At 28.4% G+C, this 13,878-nt stretch overlaps 1 long non-coding RNA gene across 2 annotated transcripts in view; it reads right to left on the bottom strand.

Moving 5' to 3' along the window:
• The window catches only part of LOC144083372 (uncharacterized), a 29,647-nt gene extending 16,416 nt beyond the window's left edge, over positions 1–13,231 (bottom strand). Inside the window, exon 1 of one of the 2 annotated variants that reach the window (XR_013303537.1) lies at positions 13,119–13,231. This is a non-coding gene — a long non-coding RNA (uncharacterized LOC144083372). Of the gene's footprint in view, positions 1–2,999; positions 3,481–13,118 lie in introns of those variants that run through there. The other variant, XR_013303538.1, reaches the window with a different exon arrangement.
• Between the last annotated feature and the right edge of the window lie 647 nt (positions 13,232–13,878).

The raw sequence follows: 13,878 nt of genomic DNA, 5'->3' as shown, positions 1-13,878 counted from the left end.
TTTTACGAAAAAAAGCCTTACTATACTATGTCGTTTTTTTTAAGAAAAAAGCCTTACTATACTATGTCGTTTTTTACGAAAAAAAGCCTTACTATACTATGTCGTTTTTTTTATGAAAGCCTTACTATACTATGTCGTTTTTAATGAAAAAAGCCTTACTACACTATGTCGTTTTTAGAAGAAAAAAAGCCTTACTATACTATGTCGTTTTTTAAGAAAAAAGCCTTACTATACTATGTCGTTTTTAAGAGAAAAAGCCTTACTATACTATGTCGTTTTTTTAAGAAAAAAAGCCTTACTATACTATGTCGTTTTTTAAGGAAAAAAGCCTTACTATACTATGTCGTTTTTTACGAAAAAAAGCCTTACTATACTATGTCGTTTTTTTAAGAAAAAAGCCTTACTATACTATGTCGTTTTTTACGAAAAAAAGCCTTACTATACTATGTCGTTTTTTTATGAAAGCCTTACTATACTATGTCGTTTTTTAAGAAAAAAGCCTTACTATACTATGTCGTTTTTTAAGAAAAAAGCCTTACTATACTATGTCGTTTTTAAGGAAAAAAGCCTTACTACACTATGTCGTTTTTAGAAGAAAAAAAGCCTTACTATACTATGTCGTTTTTTTAAGAAAAAAAGCCTTACTATACTATGTCGTTTTTTTAAGAAAAAAGCCTTACTATACTATGTCGTTTTTTACGAAAAAAAAGCCTTACTATACTATGTCGTTTTTTTTAAGAAAGCCTTACTATACTATGTCGTTTTTTTTATGAAAGCCTTACTATACTATGTCGTTTTTTAAGAAAAAAGCCTTACTATACTATGTCGTTTTTAAGGAAAAAAGCCTTACTACACTATGTCGTTTTTTTTAAGAAAGCCTTACTTTGCTATGTCGTTTTTTAAGAAAAAAGCCTTACTATACTATGTCGTTTTTTAAGAAAAAAGCCTTACTATACTATGTCGTTTTTAAGGAAAAAAGCCTTACTACACTATGTCGTTTTTAGAAGAAAAAAAGCCTTACTATACTATGTCGTTTTTTTAAGAAAAAAGGCTTACTATACTATGTCGTTTTTTTAAGAAAAAAAGCCTTACTATACTATGTCGTTTTTTACGAAAAAAAGCCTTACTATACTATGTCGTTTTTTACGAAAAAAAGCCTTACTATACTATGTCGTTTTTTTTATGAAAGCCTTACTATACTATGTCGTTTTTTACGAAAAAAAGCCTTACTATACTATGTCGTTTTTTTAAGAAAAAAGCCTTACTATACTATGTCGTTTTTTACGAAAAAAAGCCTTACTATACTATGTCGTTTTTTTTATGAAAGCCTTACTATACTATGTCGTTTTTAAGGAAAAAAGCCTTACTACACTATGTCGTTTTTAGAAGAAAAAAAGCCTTACTATACTATGTCGTTTTTTAAGAAAACAGCCTTACTATACTATGTCGTTTTTTAAGAAAAAAAGCCTTACTATACTATGTCGTTTTTTAAGAAAAAAAGCCTTACTATACTATGTGGTTTTTTAAGAAAAAAAGCCTTACTATACTATGTCGCTTTTTTAAAGAAAAAAAGCCTTACTATACTATGTCGTTTTTTAAGAAAAAAAGCCTTACTATACTATGTCGTTTTTTACGAAAAAAAGCCTTACTATACTATGTCGTTTTTTTAAGAAAAAAGCCTTACTATACTATGTCGTTTTTTACGAAAAAAAGCCTTACTATACTATGTCGTTTTTTAAGAAAAATAGCCTTTCTATACTATGTCGTTTTTTACGAAAAAAAGCCTTACTATACTATGTCGTTTTTTTTATGAAAGCCTTACTATACTATGTCGTTTTTTAAGGAAAAAAGCCTTACTATACTATGTCGTTTTTTTAAGAAAAAAGCCTTACTATACTATGTAGTTTTTTACGAAAAAAAGCCTTACTATACTATGTCGTTTTTTTAAGAAAAAAGCCTTACTATACTATGTCGTTTTTAAGGAAAAAAGCCTTACTACACTATGTCGTTTTTAGAAGAAAAAAAGCCTTACTATACTATGTCGTTTTTTAAGAAAAAAGCCTTACTATACTATGTCGTTTTTTAAGAAAAAAAGCCTTACTATACTATGTCGTTTTTTTAAGAAAAAAAGCCTTACTATACTATGTCGTTTTTTTAAGAAAAAAAGCCTTACTATACTATGTCGTTTTTTTTAAGAAAAAAAGCCTTACTATACTATGTCGTTTTTTAAGAAAAAAAGCCTTACTATACTATGTCGTTTTTTACGAAAAAAAGCCTTACTATACTATGTCGTTTTTTTAAGAAAAAAGCCTTACTATACTATGTCGTTTTTTACGAAAAAAAGCCTTACTATACTATGTCGTTTTTTTTAAGAAAGCCTTACTATACTATGTCGTTTTTTTTATGAAAGCCTTACTATACTATGTCGTTTTTTAAGAAAAAAGCCTTACTATACTATGTCGTTTTTTAAGAAAAAAGCCTTACTATACTATGTCGTTTTTAAGGAAAAAAGCCTTACTACACTATGTCGTTTTTAGAAGAAAAAAACCCTTACTATACTATGTCGTTTTTTTACGAAAAAAAGCCTTACTATACTATGTCGTTTTTTTAAGAAAAAAGCCTTACTATACTATGTCGTTTTTTACGAAAAAAAGCCTTACTATACTATGTCGTTTTTTTTAAGAAAGCCTTACTATACTATGTCGTTTTTTTTATGAAAGCCTTACTATACTATGTCGTTTTTTAAGAAAAAAAGCCTTATTATTGTTGGAGTAATCATTATTATAAATGTGTTTGCAATGCTTATTTAGGAATATAAAGCCTTATTATAAACATGCTTACAATATTAATCAATATATTTGCTTATTAGGAATAGTAATGCTCATCCTAAATGTGTAACAATATTAAACAATATATATATATATATATATGTGTTGATCGCTGTGCTTTTATGTTAGAGTTATTGGCATTAATAAAAGCCATTTTAATGCATCTCTTACTAAAGTAAGGACTGTGGTTCACATCAAGAGGACAGGGAATGGCCTTGGGCATGGAGAGATCTCACAACAGGTGCTCTTGGGAACCAAGGACTGTTTACGGCTTCGGAAGATGGTCTCACAACAAGCGCTCTTGGGAACCAAGGACTGTTTCGGGAAGATTCGACAAGACCTACAATTGTTTTGATAACTGTACAAAATTGTTGTGAGACTCTACGAATGTTTACACTTCTGTGGGGCAGGGCGTTAAAATCTTATGAATAAATTAGCGAAACGGACTTCGAATTGTTAGAATAATCTTGACCGGACGAGCGGGAGGATGTATTCTCTTCTTGCAAGAATTAAATGGTGATGTGACTACAGATGCCTTTTTTATTGAAAGCTGAATTTGGAAATACCTAAGGATAAACCTAACAATTATACTATGTCGTTTTTTAAGAAAAAAAGCCTTACTATACTATGTCGTTTTTTAAGAAAAAAGCCTTACTATACTATGTCGTTTTTTAAGGAAAAAAGCCTTACTACACTATGTCGTTTTTAAAAGAAAAAAAGCCTTACTATACTATATCGTTTTTTAAGAAAAAAGCCTTACTATACTATGTCGTTTTTTTTAAGAAAAAAGCCTTACTATACTATGTCGTTTTTTAAGAAAAAAGCCTTACTATACTATGTCGTTTTTTAAGAAAAAAAGCCTTACTATACTATGTCGTTTTTTACGAAAAAAAGCCTTACTATACTATGTCGTTTTTTTAAGAAAAAAGCCTTACTATACTATGTCGTTTTTTTTTTTATGAAAGCCTTACTATACTATGTAGTTTTTTTAAGAAAAAAGCCTTACTATACTATGTCGTTTTTTAAGAAAAAAGCCTTACTATACTATGTCGTTTTTTAAGAAAAAAAGCCTTACTATACTATGTCGTTTTTTACGAAAAAAAGCCGTACTATACTATGTCGTTTTTTTTATGAAAGCCTTACTATACTATGTCGTTTTTTTTATGAAAGCCTTACTATACTATGTCGTTTTTTAAGAAAAAAGCCTTACTATACTATGTCGTTTTTAAGGAAAAAAGCCTTACTACACTATGTCGTTTTTAGAAGAAAAAAAGCCTTACTATACTATGTCGTTTTTTAAGAAAAAAAGCCTTACTATACTATGTCGTTTTTTACGAAAAAAAGCCTTACTATACTATGTCGTATTTTTAAGAAAAAAAGCCTTACTATACTATGTCGTTTTTTTAAGAAAAAAAGCCGTACTATACTATGTCGTTTTTTAAGAAAAAAAGCCTTACTATACTATGTCGTTTTTTACGAAAAAAAAGCCTTACTATACTATGTCGTTTTTTAAAGAAAAAGGCCTTACTATACTATGTCGTTTTTTACGAAAAAAAAGCCTTACTATACTATGTCGGTTTTTTTAAGAAAGCCTTACTATACTCTGTCGTTTTTTACGAAAAAAAGCCTTACTATACTATGTCGTTTTTTAAAGAAAAAAGCCTTACTATACTATGTCGTTTTTTACGAAAAAAAGCCTTACTATACTATGTCGTTTTTTAAGAAAAAAAGCCTTACTATACTATGTCGTTTTTTACGAAAAAAAGCCTTACTATACTATGTCGTTTTTTTAAGAAAAAAGCCTTACTATACTATGTCGTTTTTTTAAGAAAAAATGCCTTACTATACTATGTCGTTTTTTTTAAGAAAGCCTTACTATACTATGTCGTTTTTTTTATGAAAGCCTTACTATACTATGTCGTTTTTTAAGAAAAAAGCCTTACTATACTATGTCGTTTTTTAAGAAAAAAGCCTTACTATACTATGTCGTTTTTAAGGAAAAAAGCCTTACTACACTATGTCGTTTTTAGAAGAAAAAAAGCCTTACTATACTGTCGTTTTTTAAGAAAAAAAGCCTTACTATACTATGTCGTTTTTTACGAAAAAAAGCCTTACTATACTATGTCGTTTTTTTAAGAAAAAAAGCCTTACTATACTATGTCGTTTTTTTAAGAAAAAAAGCCTTACTATACTATGTCGTTTTTTACGAAAAAAAAGCCTTACTATACTATGTCGTTTTTTAAAGAAAAAAGCCTTACTATACTATGTCGTTTTTTACAAAAAAAAAGCCTTACTATACTATGTCGGTTTTTTTAAGAAAGCCTTACTATACTCTGTCGTTTTTTACGAAAAAAAGCCTTACTATACTATGTCGTTTTTTAAAGAAAAAAGCCTTACTATACTATGTCGTTTTTTACGAAAAAAAGCCTTACTATACTATGTCGTTTTTTAAGAAAAAAAGCCTTACTATACTATGTCGTTTTTTACGAAAAAAAGCCTTACTATACTATGTCGTTTTTTTTATGAAAGCCTTACTATACTATGTCGTTTTTTAAGAAAAAAGCCTTACTATACTATGTCGTTTTTTAAGAAAATAGCCTTACTATACTATGTCGTTTTTAAGGAAAAAAGCCTTACTATACTATGTCGTTTTTAGAAGAAAAAAAGCCTTACTATACTATGTCGTTTTTTAAGAAAAAAGCCTTAATATAATATGTCGTTTTTTTTAGAAAAAAGCCTTACTATACTATGTCGTTTTTTAAGAAAAAAAGCCTTACTATACTATGTCGTTTTTTAAGAAAAAAAGCCTTACTATACTATGTCGTTTTTTACGAAAAAAAGCCTTACTATACTATGTCGTTTTTTTAAGAAAAAAAGCCTTACTATACTATGTTGTTTTTTAAGAAAAAAGCCTTACTATACTATGTCGTTTTTTTAAGAAAAAAGCCTTACTATACTATGTCGTTTTTTAAGAAAAAAAGCCTTACTATACTATGTCGTTTTTTTAAGAAAAAAAGCCTTACTATACGATGTCGTTTTTTACGAAAAAAAGCCTTACTATACTATGTCGTTTTTTTAAGAAAAAAGCCTTACTATACTATGTCGTTTTTAAGGAAAAAAGCCTTACTACACTATGTCGTTTTTAGAAGAAAAAAAGCCTTACTATACTATGTCGTTTTTTAAGAAAAAAAGCCTTACTATACTATGTCGTTTTTTACGAAAAAAAGCCTTACTATACTATGTCGTATTTTTAAGAAAAAAAGCCTTACTATACTATGTCGTTTTTTTAAGAAAAAAAGCCGTACTATACTATGTCGTTTTTTAAGAAAAAAAGCCTTACTATACTATGTCGTTTTTTACGAAAAAAAAGCCTTACTATACTATGTCGTTTTTTAAAGAAAAAAGCCTTACTATACTATGTCGTTTTTTACGAAAAAAAAGCCTTACTATACTATGTCGGTTTTTTTAAGAAAGCCTTACTATACTATGTCGTTTTTTACGAAAAAAAGCCTTACTATACTATGTCGTTTTTTTAAGAAAAAAGCCTTACTATACTATGTCGTTTTTTTAAGAAAAAATGCCTTACTATACTATGTCGTTTTTTTTAAGAAAGCCTTACTATACTATGTCGTTTTTTTTATGAAAGCCTTACTATACTATGTCGTTTTTTAAGAAAAAAGCCTTACTATACTATGTCGTTTTTTAAGAAAAAAGCCTTACTATACTATGTCGTTTTTAAGGAAAAAAGCCTTACTACACTATGTCGTTTTTAGAAGAAAAAAAGCCTTACTATACTGTCGTTTTTTAAGAAAAAAAGCCTTACTATACTATGTCGTTTTTTACGAAAAAAAGCCTTACTATACTATGTCGTTTTTTTAAGAAAAAAAGCCTTACTATACTATGTCGTTTTTTTAAGAAAAAAAGCCTTACTATACTATGTCGTTTTTTACGAAAAAAAAGCCTTACTATACTATGTCGTTTTTTAAAGAAAAAAGCCTTACTATACTATGTCGTTTTTTACGAAAAAAAAGCCTTACTATACTATGTCGGTTTTTTTAAGAAAGCCTTACTATACTATATCGTTTTTTAAGAAAAAAGCCTTACTATACTATGTCGTTTTTTAAGAAAATAGCCTTACTATACTATGTCGTTTTTAAGGAAAAAAGCCTTACTATACTATGTCGTTTTTAGAAGAAAAAAAGCCTTACTATACTATGTCGTTTTTTAAGAAAAAAGCCTTAATATAATATGTCGTTTTTTTTACAAAAAAGCCTTACTATACTATGTCGTTTTTTAAGAAAAAAAGCCTTACTATACTATGTCGTTTTTTAAGAAAAAAAGCCTTACTATACTATGTCGTTTTTTACGAAAAAAAGCCTTACTATACTATGTCGTTTTTTTAAGAAAAAAAGCCTTACTATACTATGTTGTTTTTTAAGAAAAAAGCCTTACTATACTATGTCGTTTTTTTAAGAAAAAAGCCTTACTATACTATGTCGTTTTTTAAGAAAAAAAGCCTTACTATACTATGTCGTTTTTTTAAGAAAAAAAGCCTTACTATACGATGTCGTTTTTTACGAAAAAAAGCCTTACTATACTATGTCGTTTTTTTAAGAAAAAAGCCTTACTATACTATGTCGTTTTTTAAGAAAAAAGCCTTACTATACTATGTCGTTTTTTAAGAAAAAAGCCTTACTATACTATGTCGTTTTTAAGGAAAAAAGCCTTACTACACTATGTCGTTTTTAGAAGAAAAAAAGCCTTACTATACTATGTCGTTTTTTTAAGAAAAAAGCCTTACTATACTATGTCGTTTTTTAAGAAAATGCCTTACTATACTATGTCGTTTTTTAAGAAAAAAAAGCCTTACTATACCATGTCGTTTTTTAAAGAAAAAAAGCCTTATTATACTATGTCGTTTTTTTAAGAAAAAAGCCTTACTATACTATGTCGTTTTTTAAGAAAAAAAGCCATACTATACAATGTCGCTTTTTACGAAAAAAAGCCTTACTATACTATGTCGTTTTTTTAAGAAAAAAGCCTTACTATACTATGTCGTTTTTTACGAAAAAAAGCCTTACTATACTATGTCCTTTTTTTTACGAAAGCCTTACTATACTATGTCGTTTTTTAAGAAAAAAGCCTTACTATACTATGTCGTTTTTTAAGAAAAAAAGCCTTACTATACTATGTCGTTTTTTACGAAAAAAAGCCGTACTATACTATGTCGTTTTTTTTATGAAAGCCTTACTATACTATGTCGTTTTGTAAGAAAAAAGCCTTACTATACTATGTCGTTTTTCACGAAAAAAGCCTTACTATACTATGTCGTTTTTTAAGAAAAAAGCCTTACTATACTATGTCGTTTTTTAAGAAAAAAGCCTTACTATACTATGTCGTTTTTAAGGAAAAAAGCCTTACTACACTATGTCGTTTTTAGAAGAAAAAAAGCCTTACTATACTATGTCGTTTTTTAAGAAAAAAAGCCTTACTATACTGTCGTTTTTTACGAAAAAAAGCCTTACTATACTATGTCGTATTTTTAAGAAAAAAAGCCTTACTATACTATGTCGTTTTTTTAAGAAAAAAAGCCGTACTATACTATGTCGTTTTTTAAGAAAAAAAGCCTTACTATACTATGTCGTTTTTTACGAAAAAAAAGCCTTACTATACTATGTCGTTTTTTAAAGAAAAAAGCCTTACTATACTATGTCGTTTTTTACGAAAAAAAAGCCTTACTATACTATGTCGGTTTTTTTAAGAAAGCCTTACTATACTATGTCGTTTTTTTATGAAAGCCTTACTATACTATGTCGTTTTTTTAAGAAAAAAGCCTTACTATACTATGTCGTTTTTTACGAAAAAAAAGCCTTACTATACTATGTCGTTTTTTTTAAGAAAGCCTTACTATACTATGTCGTTTTTTTAAGAAAAAAAGCCTTACTATACTATGTCGTTTTTTTAAGAAAAAAAGCCTTACTATACTATGTCGTTTTTTACGAAAAAAAAGCCTTACTATACTATGTCGTTTTTTAAAGAAAAAAGCCTTACTGTACTATGTCGTTTTTTACGAAAAAAAGCCTTACTATACTATGTCGTTTTTTAAGAAAAAAAGCCTTACTATACTATGTCGTTTTTTACGAAAAAAAGCCTTACTATACTATGTCGTTTTTAAGAAAAAAGCCTTATTATACTATGTCGTTTTTTACGAAAAAAAGCCTTACTATACTATGTCGTTTTTTTTAAGAAAGCCTTACTATACTATGTCGTTTTTTTTATGAAAGCCTTACTATACTAGGTCGTTTTTTAAGAAAAAAGCCTTACTATACTATGTCGTTTTCTAAGAAAAAAGCCTTACTATACTATGTCGTTTTTAAGAAAAAAAGCCTTACTACACTATGTCGTTTTTAGAAGAAAAAAAGCCTTACTACACTGTCGTTTTTAAAAGAAAAAAAAGCCTTACTATACTATATCGTTTTTTAAGAAAAAAGCCTTACTATACTATGTCGTTTTTTTAAGAAAAAAGCCTTACTATACTGTCGTTTTTTAAGAAAAAAAGCCTTACTATACTATGTCGTTTTTTACGAAAAAAAGCCTTACTATACTATGTCGTTTTTTACGAAAAAAGCCTTACTATACTATGTCGTTTTTTTAAGAAAAAAGCCTTACTATACTATGTCGTTTTTTACGAAAAAAAGCCTTACTATACTATGTCGTTTTTTTAAGAAAAAAGCCTTACTATACTATGTCGTTTTTTAAGAAAAAAAGCCTTACTATACTATGTCGTTTTTTTAAGAAAAAAAGCCTTACTATACTATGTCGTTTTTTACGAAAAAAAAGCCTTACTATACTATGTCGTTTTTTTAAGAAAAAAGCCTTACTATACTATGTCGTTTTTTACGAAAAAAAGCCTTACTATACTATGTCGTTTTTTTTAAGAAAGCCTTACTATACTATGTCGTTTTTTTTATGAAAGCCTTACTATACTATGTCGTTTTTTAAGAAAAAAGCCTTACTATACTATGTCGTTTTTTAAGAAAAAAGCCTTACTATACTATTTCGTTTTTAAGGAAAAAAGCCTTACTACACTATGTCGTTTTTAGAAGAAAAAAAGCCTTACTATACTATGTCGTTTTTTAAATAAAAAAGCCTTACTATACTATGTCGTTTTTTACGAAAAAAAGCCTTACTATACTATGTCGTTTTTTTAAGAAAAAAAGCCTTACTATACTATGTCGTTTTTTTAAGAAAAAAAGCCTTACTATACTATGTCGTTTTTTACGAAAAAAAAGCCTTACTATACTATGTCGTTTTTTAAAGAAAAAAGCCTTACTATACTATGTCGTTTTTTACGAAAAAAAAGCCTTACTATACTATGTCGGGTTTTTTAAGAAAGCCTTACTATACTCTGTGTTTTTTTACGAAAAAAAGCCTTACTATACTATGTCGTTTTTTAAAGAAAAAAGCCTTACTATACTATGTCGTTTTTTACGAAAAAAAGCCTTACTATACTATGTCGTTTTTTAAGAAAAAAAGCCTTACTATACTATGTCGTTTTTTAAGAAAAAAAGCCTTACTATACTATGTCGTTTTTTACGAAAAAAAGCCTTACTATACTATGTCGTTTTTTTTATGAAAGCCTTACTATACTATGTCGTTTTTTAAGAAAAAAGCCTTACTATACTATGTCGTTTTTTAAGAAAATAGCCTTACTATACTATGTCGTTTTTAAGGAAAAAAGCCTTACTATACTATATCGTTTTTAGAAGAAAAAAAGCCTTACTATACTATGTCGTTTTTTAAGAAAAAAGCCTTACTATACTATGTCGTTTTTTTTAGAAAAAAGCCTTACTATACTATGTCGTTTTTTAAGAAAAAAAGCCTTACTATACTATGTCGTTTTTTAAGAAAAAAAGCCTTACTATACTATGTCGTTTTTTACGAAAAAAAGCCTTACTATACTATGTCGTTTTTTACTAAAAAAGCCTTACTATACTATGTCGTTTTTTAAGAAAAAAGCCTTACTATACTATGTCGTTTTTTAAGAAAAAAAAGCCTTACTATACTATGTCGTTTTTTACGAAAAAAAAGCCTTACTATACGATGTCGTTTTTTACGAAAAAAAAGCCTTACTATACTATGTCGTTTTTTTAAGAAAAAAGCCTTACTATACTATGTCGTTTTTTACGAAAAAAAGCCTTACTATACTATGTCGTTTTTTTTAAGAAAGCCTTACTATACTATGTCGTTTTTTTATGAAAGCCTTACTATACTATGTCGTTTTTTAAGAAAAAAGCCTTACTATACTATGTCGTTTTTTAAGAAAAAAGCCTTTCTATACTATGTCGTTTTTAAGGAAAAAAGCCTTACTACACTATGTCGTTTTTAGAAGAAAAAAAGCCTTACTATACTATGTCGTTTTTTTAAGAAAAAAGCCTTACTATACTATGTCGTTTTTTAAGAAAATGCCTTACTATACTATGTCGTTTTTTAAGAAAAAAAGCCTTACTATACCATGTCGTTTTTTTAAGAAAAAAAGCCTTATTATACTATGTCGTTTTTTTAAGAAAAAAAGCCTTACTATACTATGTCGTTTTTTAAGAAAAAAAGCCATACTATACTATGTCGTTTTTTACGAAAAAAAGCCTTACTATACTATGTCGTTTTTTTAAGAAAAAAGCCTTACTATACTATGTCGTTTTTTACGAAAAAAAGCCTTACTATACTATGTCCTTTTTTTTACGAAAGCCTTACTATACTATGTCGTTTTTTTTATGAAAGCCTTACTATACTATGTCGTTTTTTAAGAAAATAGCCTTACTATACTATGTCGTTTTTAAGGAAAAAAGCCTTACTATACTATGTCGTTTTTAGAAGAAAAAAAGCCTTACTATACTATGTCGTTTTTTAAGAAAAAAGCCTTACTATACTATGTCGTTTTTTTAAGAAAAAAGCCTTACTATACTATGTCGTTTTTTAAGAAAAAAAGCCTTACTATACTATGTCGTTTTTTTAAGAAAAAAAGCCTTACTATACTATGTCGTTTTTTAAGAAAAAAAGCCTTACTAGACTATGTCGTTTTTTTAAGAAAAAAAGCCTTACTATACTATGTCGTTTTTTACGAAAAAAAAGCCTTACTATACTATGTCGTTTTTTAAGAAAAAAGCCTTACTATACTATACGAAGTTTAAGTTTACTTATTATACTATGCCGTTTTTTAAAGAAAAAAGCCTTACTAAACTATTTGGTTTTTTTAAGAAAAAAGCCTTACTATACTGTGTCATTTTTTTAAGAAAAAAGCCTTACTATACTTGGTCGTTTTTTTAAAGAAAAAAAAGGCCTTACTATACTGTCGTTTTTTAAGAAAAAAAAGGCCTTACTATACTATGTCGTTTTTTAAGAAAAAAGCCTTACTATACTATGTCGTTTTTTAGGGGAAAAACGCCTTACTATACATGGTCGTTTTTGTAAGAAAAAAGCCTTACTATCGGCCAACATTTGCCGTTCTATGTCATTTTTTAAGAAAAAAAAGCCTTACTATACTATGTCATTTTTTAAGAAAAAAGCCTTACTATAACAAAGTTTAAGTTTACTTACTGTACTATGCCATTTTTTTAAGAAAAAAGCCTTAGTATACTATGTCGTTTTTTAAGAAAAAAGCCTTACTATACATGGTCGTTTTTAAGAAAAAAAGGCCTTACTATACTATGTCGTTTTTTTAAGAAAAAAGCCTTACTATACTATGTCATTTTTTAAGAAAAAAGCCTTACTTTACTATGTCGTTTTTTACGAAAAAAGCCTTACTATACAATATACATGGCCTTTTTTTTTTAAAGCCTTACTATACATGGTCTTTTTTTAAAGCCTTACTATACATGGTCATTTTAATAAAATAAAAGCCTTACTATACATGGTAATTTAAAAAAAAAAAGTCTTACTATACATGGTAATTAAAAAAAAGTCTTACTATTATTATTTTTTAAGGCAAAGCGAGGCCTTGGATTTGCCAACTTTTTCACTACAATCGTAAGAGTGTAATTGCACATTCGCTCGCTAGACGGCAGTGGCGCGTTCACCCTCAGCGTGTTTTTTTTTGTTTTCACAAGGATTGCGGAATCTTAATTCACGAGTTTACTTGGAACTTTAGACAAAAATTAGACTATCGCCAGTCGCGGCAGAGAGTTAAGGGGGCGGAAAACGCTTAATTCTTCCTTTTAGCGGAAAAGAAACTAAATGAGAAGCACTGCATTAATGTGAAAAGAAACACAGACAAGACTTGGCAGTACTCACCAGGACGCCGGAAGAAAGGAAAGGAACGCAGGAAAGTGACGTAGGCATGGACAACAGGTGGACGGTGACCCAGGAGGCAGCTGATTGGATGACCCGTTTCGGGGGAGGACCCATCACAATGACAAGTGTGGGAGGAACTAAACAACAACACATTTTATCTAGGAAAGTTGATGTTTTGTTTTGTAGTTTATAAGGTAGATCAGATCATCATATTAATTACTGTAATTAAAAATCCAATTTGAAAAGCGGCCCTCTTAAAGTTATCGTCATAGTTTTATATTTTTAAAAATGACAACAAAATTCAGGCTTTTAGGTAGTAACCATGTGCTTTTATTACCAGTGCATATTTATTACAAATTAAGCAATTGATGCATTTGGTGAGACAAGTATATCACAAAGAGCAATTGAGTGAAATTCTATTTAGATCACAGGTGCAAACCACATGCCCTAAACAAAAGCATATTTTAATCTACTCATATATTAACGAACTAAGGTTTGGCACACGATGACCAGAAGGGGGAGCCAAAGCAGGGACGAGGCACAACAACAAAAGATAATTCTTTTTACTTAATGTTGATTTTCCACATTAAAGTAAACTCCATGAAAAATGCTAACTTGTTGGCTGCCAGTAGCGGCGATAGACGTCCAATTTCAACCTTTGATTATTTCCAAATCATTTTTTCAAGTGATTTCCTACCCCAAATAAATGTCTAAATGTTACATTTTCAAAGATAATTACAATTGGGTCACTTTATGTGAA

Source organism: Stigmatopora argus, chromosome 10 (genome assembly GCF_051989625.1).
Source record: "Stigmatopora argus isolate UIUO_Sarg chromosome 10, RoL_Sarg_1.0, whole genome shotgun sequence".
Classification (NCBI taxonomy): domain Eukaryota; kingdom Metazoa; phylum Chordata; class Actinopteri; order Syngnathiformes; family Syngnathidae; genus Stigmatopora; species Stigmatopora argus.
The sequence above is the reverse complement of the archived record's forward strand: the minus strand, read 5'-3'. Positions and strand labels throughout refer to the sequence as shown.